Source organism: Salvelinus fontinalis, chromosome 33, assembly GCF_029448725.1.
Source record: "Salvelinus fontinalis isolate EN_2023a chromosome 33, ASM2944872v1, whole genome shotgun sequence".
Taxonomy (NCBI): Eukaryota; Metazoa; Chordata; class Actinopteri; order Salmoniformes; family Salmonidae; genus Salvelinus; species Salvelinus fontinalis.
In genome coordinates, this window is record NC_074697.1 from 25,427,007 (window position 1) to 25,442,320 (window position 15,314).

A 15,314-nucleotide genomic window follows, 5' to 3' on the forward strand; every position below is an offset into this window, starting at 1 on the left:
GTCTCTCCTTTTCAGACTTGTTGTGTTTTGCCATAATGTCTCTCCTTTTCAGACTTGTTGTGTTTTGCCATAATGTCTCTCCTTTTCAGACTTGTTGTGTTTTGCCATAATGTCTCTCCTTTTCAGACTTGTTGTGTTGTGCCATAATGTCTCTCCTTTTCAGACTTGTTGTGTTTTGCCATAATGTCTCTCCTTTTCAGACTTGTTGTGTTTTGCCATAATGTCTCTCCTTTTCAGACTTGTTGTGTTTTGCCATAATGTCTCTCCTTTTCAGACTTGTTGTGTTTTGCCATAATGTCTCTCCTTTTCAGACTTGTTGTGTTTTGCCATAATGTCTCTCCTTTTCAGACTTGTTGTGTTTTGCCATAATGTCTCTCCTTTTCAGACTTGTTGTGTTTTGCCATAATGTCTCTCCTTTTCAGACTTGTTGTGTTGTGCCATAATGTCTCTCCTTTTCAGACTTGTTGTGTTTTGCCATAATGTCTCTCCTTTTCAGACTTGTTGTGTTTTGCCATAATGTCTCTCCTTTTCAGACTTGTTGTGTTTTGCCATAATGTCTCTCCTTTTCAGACTTGTTGTGTTTTGCCATAATGTCTCTCCTTTTCAGACTTGTTGTGTTTTGCCATAATGTCTCTCCTTTTCAGACTTGTTGTGTTTTGCCATAATGTCTCTCCTTTTCAGACTTGTTGTGTTTTGCCATAATGTCTCTCCTTTTCAGACTTGTTGTGTTTTGCCATAATGTCTCTCCTTTTCAGACTTGTTGTGTTTTGCCATAATGTCTCTCCTTTTCAGACTTGTTGTGTTTTGCCATAATGTCTCTCCTTTTCAGACTTGTTGTGTTTTGCCATAATGTCTCTCCTTTTCAGACTTGTTGTGTTTTGCCATAATGTCTCTCCTTTTCAGACTTGTTGTGTTTTGCCATAATGTCTCTCCTTTACAGACTTGTTGTGTTTTGCCATAATGTCTCTCCTTTTCAGACTTGTTGTGTTGTGCCATAATGTCTCTCCTTTTCAGACTTGTTGTGTTGTGCCATCATGTCTCTCCTTTACAGACTTCTTGCGTCCAAAACAACAATGGGATTAGAGTATTGTTGTATTTTCTGCTGCTGTGAAGGCCTGGTTTGTCCCTATTACAATTAAAAAGTGTGTTGGCCTTGCCCAATGTAATTGATTGACACCATTCTCGTGACAAGTGAGCATTGTTTGACAAGAGCAACACAGAAGGGTAAATGCAGTCCAAGTTGTTGACCATTTTCTACAGTACAGTATGCTGTTGATGTGTTATATACTTCAAGGTTTTTTCTCAAACCGAACATTTTGAAGAAAAAAAATCACAGCAAGCTGTGGATAATTGCATTCTGTTCTCAGTGAGAAAAAGTGTGCTATATCAGATGCTGGGTTGGTTCTGCCTAGTGTTTGGCAGATTGAACAAGAGTGGAGGGAGTAAGAGAGAGAGAGAGAGACATGTATCCTCAGCGACTTTGATTCCTTCAATTGATTCTCCTGCTGCAAGTACAAAAGACTAAAACACAGCCCAAGGCCGCCAGCCAGTGAGGAGGGAGAAAGAATACTGGGGTTCGGGACAAAAAAACCTGAGCGCAACTTTACAAATCAAAATACGTTGTTTTTACTCTTTTTTTATGACAAAGGCAGTTGGAGATGGCTCAAGTTAATACATTTCCTGTTCAGTGTGTGATCAGCCCGGGGTTCAGGTCCATTAAAGCACATCTGAGGAATTCTGAAAGGCTCCTGGGTGGCTGTACAGGGGTCTGCTACCTACAATGAATTATTGTCTGAAAGGAAAAATCAAGAAATAGCAAATGCAACTAATATTTTGCTGGTGAAATAAGGCTGTTAATGCTCCGATGCTTCAAGAGAAATGGGATTTCCATTCCATGGATGGCATTGGAAGGTGGAAAGCTAAGCGGGAATAAATGACAGCTTGTAATGTGGCGAGGAGATAAAATGGAAAGGAGGGTTGATGAGGCATGGGTGGGTGCAAACCATTCAAACTAATGCTCCCAGCCAGTAGCCAAGTGTACAATGGTGAAGGACAGGATGGTGGTTACATCACTGTTGTTGCCAAGGCTCCTAATTGCCTGCTCTCTCCCCATAGATGGCCTTTCCTTCACACTACCAGAGAATCTATGACAACAAGATTCATCAACACAAGGCCATGCAGTCTAAACATGATGTCTTATGATGAAGGGAGGAGTAACGTGGCTTATGCTATTGTTTATAGTTTTACAAATATCAAGTAATTGGAAATTGTATTACCAAGCAAAGATTGAAAATGATCCTCTGGCAATGGGATATGGGAGTCATTAAAAAAGATGATTGCACTGCTCACGCTTTCTCTCGCTCATAAAAAGCCCATCTAATGCCCTCTAGACAGTGGAGACATCCATTTTCCTCTTGTCTTCCCTATCTCTGCAGCTCCCTTAGCGAGGACCTTGTCTCATTTTTATCCGCTGGCCGCCTTGACATTGAGAGAGACCCTTAATCAAACCATTTGTCTTTCTTTCAGCCGGCGCTCAGATCGGTGAATGAGAGCTGACACCAGAGGGAGACGTATTTGTCCCAATCAGGGCCCGCCGCCATTTCACCACTAGGCAAATGTTCTGTGTCGGCGGAACACTGATGAATCCGACACTTAGCCTTGATTTGGAGGAGCTGCTCGCCACACCAAACTGCCAGGTTAAATCAAAAAAGATGACAACGGTACTGCCATAACCATTACCACCAAGCAGCCATCCCATCACCATTACCATAAACTCTGACATAACGATCCCACGCTTGTTTATTCTCACATATGCTGTAATTAGAATTTTTACATTGTGCATGAAAAATTAATTGTTTTCTTTGCTTTGGTGTGTGTGTGTGTGTAGCCGCCACCAGGTTATGACATTAACAAGACTCAGCCTGCAGTTGCTTTTCTTGTCTACATGGCATTGTGTGGCTGTAAGATAACTACAGTGTTCCATCTCCCACCTTTCACTGCACATCACCAAATGGACCACGTGTTGTCAGAGCAGCCAAGCACTAAATGCAAATGCTCTCCAATCTAGTCGTGATGCATTTGCAATGCTTCACTCTCCTCCTGCCAGTAGGAAATAGACTTCCCTCTTGTGGCAGAGACAGAGAGAGAGAGGGTTCTGGGTCAGAGTTCAATGAAATTGCCCTGATGACAGGGTCATTAGTCTGTGTATTCCATTAAATATCTTAACTAAAGTCTGGGGGTTGAGGTGTCAGACTCGCAGCATATCAAGAATGCAAGTGATGCAAGTGTCTCTAATGTAATGTACTTCTTTGACTTGAGCAGCATGCAGCATCCGTCTCTCCAACACTATCTGTAGCATTAGAGAGGAAGATGAGAGGCGGACTGCAGGTAGCAACCTGTCAGAGACAGGGCTGTTATTACAGGAAGAGAGGGGAGAGGAGGCTTTATCAGAAGGTGTGTATGAGGCTGCGGACATGAGATAGTATCCTGAGTCAAAGTGGCATTACACCACACCTTCGCTAAGAGGAATCCATTGAGTTCAAAAGAAAGAAATCCACTTCGGTCGGGGGCCGCTATAAAACATGGCTAAAGAAAGTCATTATCCCTCAAGTGAACACTTCACCATAAGTGTACAGTATATAAGTCAATAAGAATTTAATTTGGACCTCCTTCGTCTTTCTTTGAATCCTTCCCTGACAGCATTGTATTAACGTTTTACTGAAAATGGGTGAAGGTAGGTCAGGAAGCTCTTTTGAAATTAGTACATACAGTATATCCTATTACTGAAAAAAATACAAGATTATGGACTTTCCCTTGATTTGTGGATTTTTATTCTGTACTGCAGAGGTGATGTAGGCTAAAGGTTATAGAATGAGATGAGGTGACTTGTCAATGGCAGATAGTTATGTCACAGAGAGGGCTAGACAGACAGTATTGGCAGCTTTCTGATAGCTTTCTCCTTGGATGTCCTCTACATCTCTGGATTTTTCCAGAAGTACTTATCAGTGCCCAAATGGGACCAAAAACATCTCCCTTTGGATGTGTTTTCATGCTGCCACCTTGTACAAAACATTTTCATAAAAATCACTCAATCAAAACTGTATTAGCATTCAAAGTAGCAACTTTACAGCTGTGGTGAGGACATAAAATCACATCTGCCTTCAAATAAATAAATGGGAATTCAAAACGGAGTAAAACATATTTTATAAAAGAGGGAGCTGGCATAAAACGAAGCCATTTATATTTTATGTAATTTACAGTACATTGACAAATGCCATAAAAGTGCACAGCTGTGCTGTATTCTGTGGGCACAGCATTTAGGAGACTTAAGGCAGTGATATAAGAGAGGGTAATGATGGAAAAGGTTTGCCAGGAACTCTGTGGGCAAACAGCCCCAGAATGCATCAGTATTAATCAGACGTGTAACGGATCAATGGAAACGCTCCCCTTAATTTTTGTAATTTTTTACCTGAGAGATGAGTGCTTATCCTACCAGTTCCAGGGTAATCTTCAAAAAGCTGTTTATCAAACTACTGCGTTTCAGTGAAGGAGAAAACATTATGCAATAGCTGGATTCAGGGAGAGAGCCAAATGTCACTATTTAGGTAGATGAAGGCATTGCTCTTAAGTCAAACCCACCCTAAAAAGACTTTGCTCTCAACATAAGAGTTCTCCTCTTTATAAATAAAACATCCTGCTTGTATACTATTAAAAGTGGAATCTGCACTATAGACCAGAACACCACAAAATAGGCAGGGCCCTGTATCTCACAGCACATCTCAATCTCCAGTCATTTCAAAGGTACTACAACACCCACACTTCTCCTCCTTGACTGCATCCTCCTTGACTGCATTGTAACCAGCAGAGACCTTTAGAGACTAAAGAGGGTGCCAAGACTGGGCATTGTCTGGATAATAGTGAACAGAGAGAGCCAGTCCTCAGAGGAGTGCTGGAGGTTTGATATCGTAGCTCAATGGAGTCTTGTCCCAAGTTACCCTCACTCACTTTGGGCTGCAGGCCTTCCCTCTGGGGCCCATGTAAGAACCCCATCCACACCCGGTGAATTGGAGTGTGAAGCTACAGGACAGTTTTTTTGCACGGTTCACCTCCTTCAACTCCCACCTCTTGAACTTTCTGTTGTCAGCAGCACTGCATGGGGCAAATAATTCAGCTCCCAAAAGTCAGAGAGTTTTGAAACCCATCTACGGCCTCTGCCTCGTACTCTTCCCCTTGCTAATCTGATGTCTCCTTCATACTCCTGTCAGTCCCAATATTTCATGCAGAACCCCATATATTTTGGACCTAGTTCCTTGCGAATCAACATGCATGGCATGAGCTCGGTGACTCACACGCACAGCTTCCAACAAAGGTAAACTTTTATGATTATACACTGAGGTACTTCCCTGACCAGCTGTGACAGAGGTAGCCCAGGCGCTGCAGGACACAAAGCAGAGTTCAGACACTCCTTGGGCACCACTTTATACTTCAGTGGGCTTGGGAAGTTCACTAACTGTCTCATACAGACTCAACAAGTGCTAATTAACTGAATACCTAACAATGGTTTAAAGTCTGTGTGACTTAATGGGTTCACAGTTTCAGTCTCATTAAGACTGCAGAAGGAGGCAGGTCCCTGGTGAAGACTCCTGCTCCACACAGCTCTACGTGGGCTTGATGAGGGGAAGAAAAGGCCAGGAGTGAACAGTGAAGTGGGAAAATATTCAACAATGGCCTTGGCTCTAATGAGAGCATAATGCGGATATACTGTACTGTATCCGACTGAGAATCCTGAAGTTAGTCTTAGATGTTGTGCCATCCACTTCCCTCCCCAGAGGTTAGATATACCTCATTATGTCACAATGAGATCCACTTAAACCTGTTAATGATATAGGAACTCCTCTCCACTGCAGTGCCTACTAGGTTATGTGGCATGTCTAAGTGGTGATGATGACATGTGTTCTAAAGCAATTAGAGGTCTTCATGAGAAGAGGGCGACCATTATGACTGGCTAGAGCTGGATCACAGAGTACTAGCGCAGGCCTGCTAGCCTCACCGGTGACTGGACTCATTCATACACTCTCCTACACTACACTCATGCACTAGGAGGATTTTACTCTTCCTCGCTGTCGCCCAGGTTAAAGCAGGTTATAGCCCAGCTAACAGGCATGATGCCAGCTATCACACCCACAAGTGGGCAGATTCTGCATAGCATCCCTGGTGTAGCAGTGTAACCTCAGCAGCCGCTAATGGAGCTAATGTAGCCTTAGAAAGTTCAGGTGGAGAGAGGGAGATTAGAACGCGTGCCCTGCTCTGACAGCTAGTCTGACTTTTAGCAGGCTAATCCTTGCGGGAAGGACACTGCACAGCCACGTCTTTCTGGCTCTCCTTGCCTAGCGACATCTCCAACGCCTCTCCCTCCCTCCCAGGCACGGGGACACTCACCTTACCTCAACCCAAATGGGGACTGGCACACAGTGTGAAAATGCTGCTGTGAGGGGGAACACTGTTCCAGGCTGAGTGAGTTGGACTGGTGCCCTGGGGTGGACTAACACACCTCTGACATACCGCTGCCCCAGTCCCTGCTGTGCTGGCTTCCACATGCAGGACATATGTGGCTTGTCTACTGTAGATGATGGGCTACAGCACAGCTAGGTGAAATTAGCAGTGGGAACAAAAGACGTACTAACAGTGATTAGGATAATCAGTTAAACTGCCTGGCGGTGGAAAATGCTGGTATTACCGCTTCAGCTCATGTACTGTAGGATTACAACATTAACATAGCTATCACATTTCAGTCTGAAGCCACTAAGAGGTGTTAGGACTTGAAGAGCAGCGGGAGGATAATGATGACTGGTCTTACTAGAGAACAACTCAGAGATAACAAAGATATTGTGCCATCCACTTCCCTCCCCAGAGGTTAGATATACTTCATTATGTCACATGGGGTGGAACTCCTCTCCATTCTCCTAAAGATGAACAATTAATTAAATGGCCTCCGGGAAATTTGCATTGACCCCACCCCCCTTTTTTTTTACACTGCTGCTACTCGCTGTTTATTATCTATGAATAGTCACTTTACCCCTACCTACATGTACAAATTACCTCGACTAACCTGTACCCCCGCACATTGACCAGGTACTTCATTCATTGTTATTTCATTGTTATTATAATCCATTTTTTGGTGTGTTTTTTTGTAAATATTTTCTTAACTCTATTTTCTTCAAACTGCATTGTTGGTTAAGTGCTTGTAAGTGAGCATTTCACGGTAAGGTTGCTTTCAGTGCATGTGACAAATAACATTTGATTTGTCACTGCCACAAACCATGCTTTAGCAATGTTCTGTAAATGAGCAGTCTACTATACGTGGTTGTTTACAGTGAGAAGCTGAAGTCTGTTAGTCCATTGTCTGTATACTGTAAGAGGGCATGTCGCTGTTAGTTCCCAATGTGTGTCAGGGAGCTAGGCGAGGAGGGGAGGAAGGAGCAGAGGAGAAGAGATGTGTGTGACTCTCCCTGGCTGTTCCTGTTCCCCCGCAGACTGCAGGCTGACAACACTCCCACACCTGCATGGCTGGAGAGGAGCAGGTTTTCTCTGTAATTAAAATGTCACAACCTAAGCTCTCTCTCTCTCTCTCTCTCTCTCTCTCTCTCTCTCTCTCTCTCTCTCTCTCTCTCTCTCTCTCTCTCTCTCTCTCTCTCTCTCTCTCTCTCTCTCTCTCTCTCTCTCTCTCTCTCTCTCTCTCTCTCTCTCTCTCTCTCTCTCTCTCTCTCTCTCTCTCTCTCTCTCACACCCCCCTCCCTCTCTCGGTAGTGTTTTACCTCGCCACTGTCTCGCCTGCTCCCCCGCTGGCCCTGGTGTGACCCAGTCATTCCCAGTCAATGTTACAGGAGGTGTCATAACTGCTCTCTTCAGCCTCCAATTAGCAGCGTTTACCCTTGGCCCACAGCAGCCAAACGTGTACTGCCAGTGTGTGGGGGGAATCACACGATGCAGCTCAGCTCTACATTGTGCCACTAGTGAAAACCACAAAGCTTCTTTTCTATCTCCAATGCTCAAGGGAAACTAGAGGTGAGTCCTAAATGGTACATTAAGGCAAGGTAACCCAGATGACTTGGGAAACCATCATAGAACCATCAAACCATACTACCCATGAAAAACTATATATCGTGCAGTTAATATATTCCTACCAAACCACCTAAAACATTGCAGGAAGTAATGTATGCTACAGTGTTCCAAACCAGGTATAATGAGGACTTGTTCCTGAGAAATGCTAAAATGTAACATTTTATCATTGAGTTTCAAATTGGCTTGCATCCATATGTACGTGTCACGGTTTTGATTTACCTGTCAGGCATCTCTAGCGCCAAACAGAGTCCAAGTCAATAACAAACACAAGCTGGATAATGAACCAAACAAAGGACTTAAGAGTGGTTATCTGATTGAAATGCTTGAGTATGCAGGCGGAGATTCTTGACAACATAGGTGTGGTGAGCATTAACATATAGCCCCTTGTAGTGGCGTCCCTATTACTGAGGTGTCCTCTTGACATCCCTCTTTAACCTTGAAAGAACTGCATGAATAATGGGTTTCAGGTCCTTAAAACGTGTGTTGTGCTATCTGGTGTTAAAAATACCTTCAAATACATTAGACAGATGGAGCACTAGGCATAATTGTTGCTTCGATTTGAAGGTGGATTTTATTTTGTATTAATCATTAGTGCCGGCCGCTAAGCTCCTCCGCATTAATGAAGTGTCTATGCTGAGAATGGGGACCAGAGATTTGTGATTAGCCACAATAACGGTGGCCAGACCACTAGGCCTAAACCGATTGCTGAGGGGAAAGTGGACACATTTGCTTGAGATTTTATTTAAAAACATTAAATGATTTATTGAGGTCCTCTGCTCACAAACGTAATATCGATTGACCAGAAACACTTATTGTTTCTGAAAGAATTAAACATATTTATCCCATTGGTTTTCTGACTCTTCTGTAACTGTAACGGCTCTCGCTGGGAGAAGGAGACCAACGCGCAGCGTGGTAGGCGTGCAGCGTGGTAGGCGTGCAGCGTGGTAGTCGTGCAGCGTGGTAGGCTTACAGCGTGGTAGGCGTGCAGCGTGGTAGGCGTGCAGCGTGGTAAGCGTGCAACGTGGTAAGCGTGCAGCGTGGTAGGCTTACAGCGTGGTTGGCGTGCAGCGTGGTAGGCGTGCAGCACGGTAGGAATGCAGCACGGTAGGAGTGCAGCGTGGTAAGCGTGCAGCGTGGTAAGCGTGCAGCGTGGTAGGCGTGCAGCGTGGTAGGCGTGCAGCGTGGTAGGCGTGCAGCGCGGTAGGCGTGCAGCGCGGTAAGCGTGCAACGTGGTAGGCGTGCAGCGCGGTAAGCGTGCAGCGCGGTAGGCGTGCAGCGCGGTAGGCGTGCAGCGTGGTAGGCGTACATCGTATTTTTATTGATGACACCAAACAAAATAACAAAGTCAAAAAAACTAAAGCGCACAGTTCTGTAAGGCTCAGACACTAAACAGAAAACAAGATCCCACAAAACCCAAAAGGAAAATGACAACTTATATATGATCGCCAATCAGAGACAACGATAGACAGCTGCCTCTGATTGGGAACCACACTCGGCCAAAAACAATGAAATAGAAAACATAGAATTTCCCACCCAAGTCACACCCTGACCTAACCAAACATAGAGAATAATAAGGATCTCTAAGGTCAGGGCGTGACAGTAACTAGATGCAAGAGGCATGTGATGTAATAACATAATTTGTAACTCAGGAAACATTTTGTTATAAATAAATAAAGCATACATTGATATATTCTGCTTAGCTTTAGTGGCTGGTATGATGCTCCTATCAGAAAACCATCTGTTGTGTAGGTAGGGAGACACACTACGTTTTTGACTGGTCAGTGTTCAAAAAGTGGAGAAGGAACACCTTCTATGATCTAGTCCGTTCAGTGTCATACCGCTGTTGCAGGCATATTCATTGTCCCACCACCCTGCTGTCTGAGGGAGCAGCGTTGTTTACTTTCACTGTTCTGTGTAATTTTATCTCAGCAGCGCTGTCTTTTGACAGACAGTATGCATGGGGCCGGAGGGGGGGGGGGCTCTAGTATTTGGGAAGAAACAGGCTAGACAGCCGGAGAGAGAGGCAAGGCTCCATGAGAATTAGATCAGCGTGGAGAGTCCAGATTGAGAATCAGACGAAGCCCCCCTGTGGTCATATGAGGCAAACGCTGAACTCTAGCTACCATGCTAACTGAATGAGCAGCAGGCCAGCAACACAGGGCATGCATATCAAGTGTGCTAGCGCTAGCATGATGGAGCGCAGCCCACCGGGAGGGAAGCCGAGTTGTTTATGTTCATAAACTAGCTACTGGCCCTTTGACAGAGAGACAGACACATTCAAACATGATGGGATAATAACAGCAAATGTGTTATTTCTGACCGTAGGCTTGAAGACTGATGTGACAGATGTAAATCCACTCCCGGACTCCTAGGGGGTGTTAGGGATTGTATATGTGGTCACAAACCACCTCTGGGCAGTAGATCTCTCCTGCTCACACACAAATCTGTCGACTGCCATGGCTCTGCTACAGCTCTGGGCAGTGCGTGTCAAATGCAGGGCCTTACATGATGTGACGTTTCATCTGGAGCGCAGTCACATGGTAGGTGTATATTATGTTCTCTCTCTCTCTTGCTGCTGTTCCCCATCATAAGCCTCTGGTGTAACTTAACACTGCCATTTTTTCCTCTGGATTTCTATGACCAATGAATCAGTATGTTATTAAATGCCAGCCTAAGAGTGCAATTTGAGGAGTGTTCTCCTTTCTCCAGTCAGGCATAGCATATTGTTATGATCTCAAGGATCAAGGGTTTCCAATGGGAGACTCCATAGCACTCAGTAGCTACACTGTCTGACTACAAATGAGGTACTGTATCCCTGTTCACAGTTACAAACGGATGGATCTACAAACCTTTTCCCTGCCGATTGAGCTGTGACCTGGCTTAGCTCTGGCAAATCAAAGGCTATTTTGAGTTCATTCATTATTATTTGTGACAGTGGGCACAGATTGTGATTAAAGAAAGCAAAATAAAATAAAAGGAAGAAAACAAATACAGTATAGATAGTTGGAAGATTTCATCACATTTAATAGTTCAAAAGAGCTGAAGGTCACAGTTGCAAATAAAAAGGAAGGACAAAAATAGCCATGTCTTTATGCTTTACTACAGCAAGAACCTTAAAGGAAGTGCAGCGAGAAAGGAAAAGAGAGAGTGTGTGTGTGTGTGTGTGTGTGTGTGTGTGTGTGTGTGTGTGTGTGTGTGTGTGTGTGTGTGTGTGTGTGTGTGTGTGTGTGTGTGTGTGTGTGTGTGTGTGTGTGTGTGTGTGTGTGAGTCACTTTGTCTGAGTTAGTCATCCGACATTCTACTTTGTCAGGGCACATTTTGGGGTCCATTCACTTATTATGCCCCTTGCTTTCATGGTTTTACAATTAGGACAAGTCATCCTCAGTTGAAAAGGTTGGTCTCGTTAGATAATGGCAGAACGCATCACTATTTCTAATCAGCTGCAAATGAGCTTTGGGAAAGAAGGTTGTATGGAAAGATGATCCTTAAAGGGAGTGACTGTCAAGCCTTTTCCATAGAGAAGAAAATCCAGCAACTGCCATTTTCCTATCCTATTTGCAGCATAATGACATCTCAAACAGAGCAGCTTTTCATTTCTAGCCTGTAAAGACGTCAGGCTGATTGCTAATGAACAAAGGGAAGCTGAAACTAGTAATGGTTCAGCGATGATCTGATGCTAGAAGGAAGAGGCTGACAGTGGGTTTTGCATTATCAAAGCTTTGTTGCTCAAGCATATGTTAGCGCAGGCAAACATCCACGCAGACACACGTTGGTCATTACAGGAAGCTTTTGTGCATCAAGGCAAATATTTCCTGGAGGATAGTCCGAGGGAGCGGGCACTTGGGGCAAGAGAGTGACTTGCCTGTCCTCGGCAATGTCAAGAAAGCTTCAGTAGGGCTCCAGCTTTTCATTAAGGCCGCCATTAGCGTCAGCTCCAGTTAGCTTAAACCCAGCCAGTGCCACGATGGAGGGAGCACCATAGCAATTACCCATATAACACCCACTTCCCCTTCCCCACACTGCACAGCTAGTAGGACTTTATGACATGTGGGGGGACAAACTCCTAGCTAGCACAATAATTAAGAAACGCTGGGCTGGGAGGGGTGACCTCCCCTTTCTTCCTTCGCAGGGGGGCAATCTGTCATGTTGCACGAATGTGTTTAGTGTGCAATACCTTGTTGATGGATTTTGAATAAAATCATAAAGGACACTTAGATTGGTGTTACATGGAAGTAGACCTCCATATATCAACTTCCCCGGTGTGTGTTCATTTCAAGAAAATGACTTTGGTCCTTTGCTGTGATGTATGGTTTATTGGCGATCTTTCTCTCCCTGCACCAGAGCATACTGTAGCTTAAAACCAAAAGATGTTGGACGCAAGAACCTCTTAATTAGATTATTGACTTGGCTGAGATGCAGACACATCTTAGTGTCTTAGGAGAACAGTTTCAGATATGGAGGAAATTAAAACTGTGTGGGAAGACATGCATGTACAGTGCAGTGCTAATTAGCAAGATGGATGCTATTAAGGTTAAATGTGGTGTGTTAATTCAGACTTTATTGGTTAATATTGTGAAATATCTTAGTCAATCTGAGCCTGACTATATCTCGATTGCCAGATGTGATATATATGTACTGTATGAGTAAAAGCTCAGGTAAAAATAAGATTCTGCTTAGAGTCAGTTAAAGCTGAGCCATTGATTCTCTTTACACCAGCCAGCATTACATTCTTTCCAGCCAACTGATCTCTAAACCGTTTTTGAGCCACTGTGTCTAGGGACCACTAGAGTGACACTGGGAGAGGATGTGAGAGAGGGAGGGAGAGAGGAAAAGGTAGAAAGAGAAGGATGGAGGCGGAAAGAGAAAGACATAAATTCATGTCTGATCTTAAGTGACGATTTGCCTTGCCGTTTTGCCAGGAGAACGGACCCTGATGAAAGAGTACATAAATAAGGGATGCAGAAGAGATGTCTGAGAAGAGAAGAGTGAAAGAGACAGAGGAAGAGAGGGGAGGTGAGAGGATTGCACCGCGGGCTAGATCCCATTCCCATTACAGACTCTGGATCAGACTTCACATGTCATTAGAGGCGGTGTAAATCAGCAATTAGCCTCACAAATGAAGAAATGTCAGCCATTACCTGGAGCACAACAGGCCATCAGACCCCATCACAGAGCAATGCTGCACACACACCCAGGACCTCCTACGCACACACCCAGACAGACGCCCAGACTCAGAAAACCCTCCCCCTCCATGTCAGGGGCAGTTGACGGACTCCGGCAAGAAGGCAGCACTGAGGCGTGTGGCTCAATTAGAGATATTTGTTGTAGTATAGGCATGACAGCTGTCCCGAGAGGACCTGTAAAGACAGCTCAGACTCTCAGCTAAACACAGCACAGTGGAAGGTGGAAGAAACTACCTTCCACTGTTCCCCCAAGAACACTGTGATGAAAGGGAAAGCCTCAGTCAGACAGAGAGAGGTGAACATGCAGGGCTTCTCTATCTCCCTTTTCCCTCAATCCCATCCCTCGCTCCCTGAAGGCCGGGAATATTTTACCTCATATAAAACTGGAAAAAATGCACAATTTACCCATCTACATTCACATACATACATTATTAGCTGCAGAACCTCAGTGCATTTTTTAAACTCTGCCCCATTCCATATCAGAATCCCTGAATGCTTGAGTTAAGTTGCCTTAGTTTTGGCTCTAAACCACTTGCACTCATTCAACGCCACCCGTGTATCTGAAACCCATTTAGGTACTTGTCCATAACATGGGGGGTCCACATACTGGAAGAGGAAGAGGAAGATGATGAGAAGGAAAAGGAGAAGGGGTTCTGAGCAACAGGCCACTTTCCAACACAGTCAACAGACTGGCCTAATTATGTAGTCACTCAAACAGAGGGCACTAATCTGCAGGCACACTGGCCTGTCAGCTCCCCACTACGTTCCAGTACTGCCAACAGGCAGCAGGCATCTAGTTAAGGGCTAGAGAGTTACACAAGTGCAATAAGATCCAACACGAACACTGGGTGCCCCAGATTCCTCCATGTCCAAGGGTGGCCAGTGTGAGAGATGCTGTTTTAAGTGCAGGAGATAGATGTCCCCAAGACCTCAAAAGAAGGAGGTTCCCTTTGGGGATATGCTTACAGTTAATTCATGTTATTTCACCAAACATCTATGGTTAGCCATAGGGCAGTGAAATGAAGGGAAAGAAGAGCAGAGCAGAGAGGCATTAACATCCAACACTGACACACTCAGTGCTCGCTATGGGGATGAGAAAAGACCAGACATGACTTCTGTCTTCTTCTGTGTTCATCAGAGCTGTAAAACGCAACCGCCAGATTCTCTTTGTAATTGGTATGAATTCCTTGCTATTAGTAATAAACAATTCAAGGAGAGATTTGGTAAGAGCCAGATGACACCAGATGACACCTCATAATGAATGGTTGTTTCCTGTCTGTCACATAATTTTACCCCTGGAGCCAACCCCACCTCCTCCCTCCCCACTTTCCCTCCCACTCTACAGCACCAGGTACTTGTTGGCTGTAAAAGAGCCCAGTGCGGTCGTATATGGCACCAGGTTGGAACCAACCAATTAGAGCAGAGACAATTTACCCCTGTGGCAGCAGGTTACAGGTGCGGAGAGTTGTGTGAAAAAGTGTTACCTGCAGGAACGACGGCTAACACAACCCCAGAGAGACCACCAGTTTATCAGGCTGACTTGTTCATTTGCGTGAGGGCTGGTTCGGTAAGCAGGGGGACTCCAAGTCATACAGAAATAATGAAGCCAGATTTATGAATGACAAATTACATTTCCTTCTCTACACATTAGAGGGGCCCCAGTCTGCTTTTCCAAATGTTGCAATTACATTTTCTCCTCATAATTGAGTGTGCGTGTGTTTACGTAGATGTGTGTGTTTACGTAGATGTGTGTGTGTGTGTGTGTGTGTGTGTGTGTGTGTGTGTGTGTGTGTGTGTGTGTGTGTGTGTGTGTGTGTGTGTGTGTGTGTGTGTGTGTGTGTGTGTGTGTGTGTGTGTGTGTGTGTGTGTGTGTATTCTTGTTTGTGTTAGCATGTCATGGTTAGGGTGGCAAGGACTGACGAAATGTGTAGTTTGCTGACTGGGTGTCTGTGCCTTCTCTCTCTCCTAACATTTCCCATTTAAAGAAACAGAAAACTGTAAGGACTTGAA

The 15,314-nt window shown here is 44.6% G+C and overlaps 1 protein-coding gene across 9 annotated transcripts in view; it reads right to left on the minus strand.

The window, feature by feature from the left end:
* LOC129831877 (kin of IRRE-like protein 3) overlaps window positions 1-15,314 on the minus strand; it is a 228,562-nt gene that overhangs the window by 88,505 nt on the left and 124,743 nt on the right. The gene's annotated exons all lie outside the window — the stretch shown is intronic.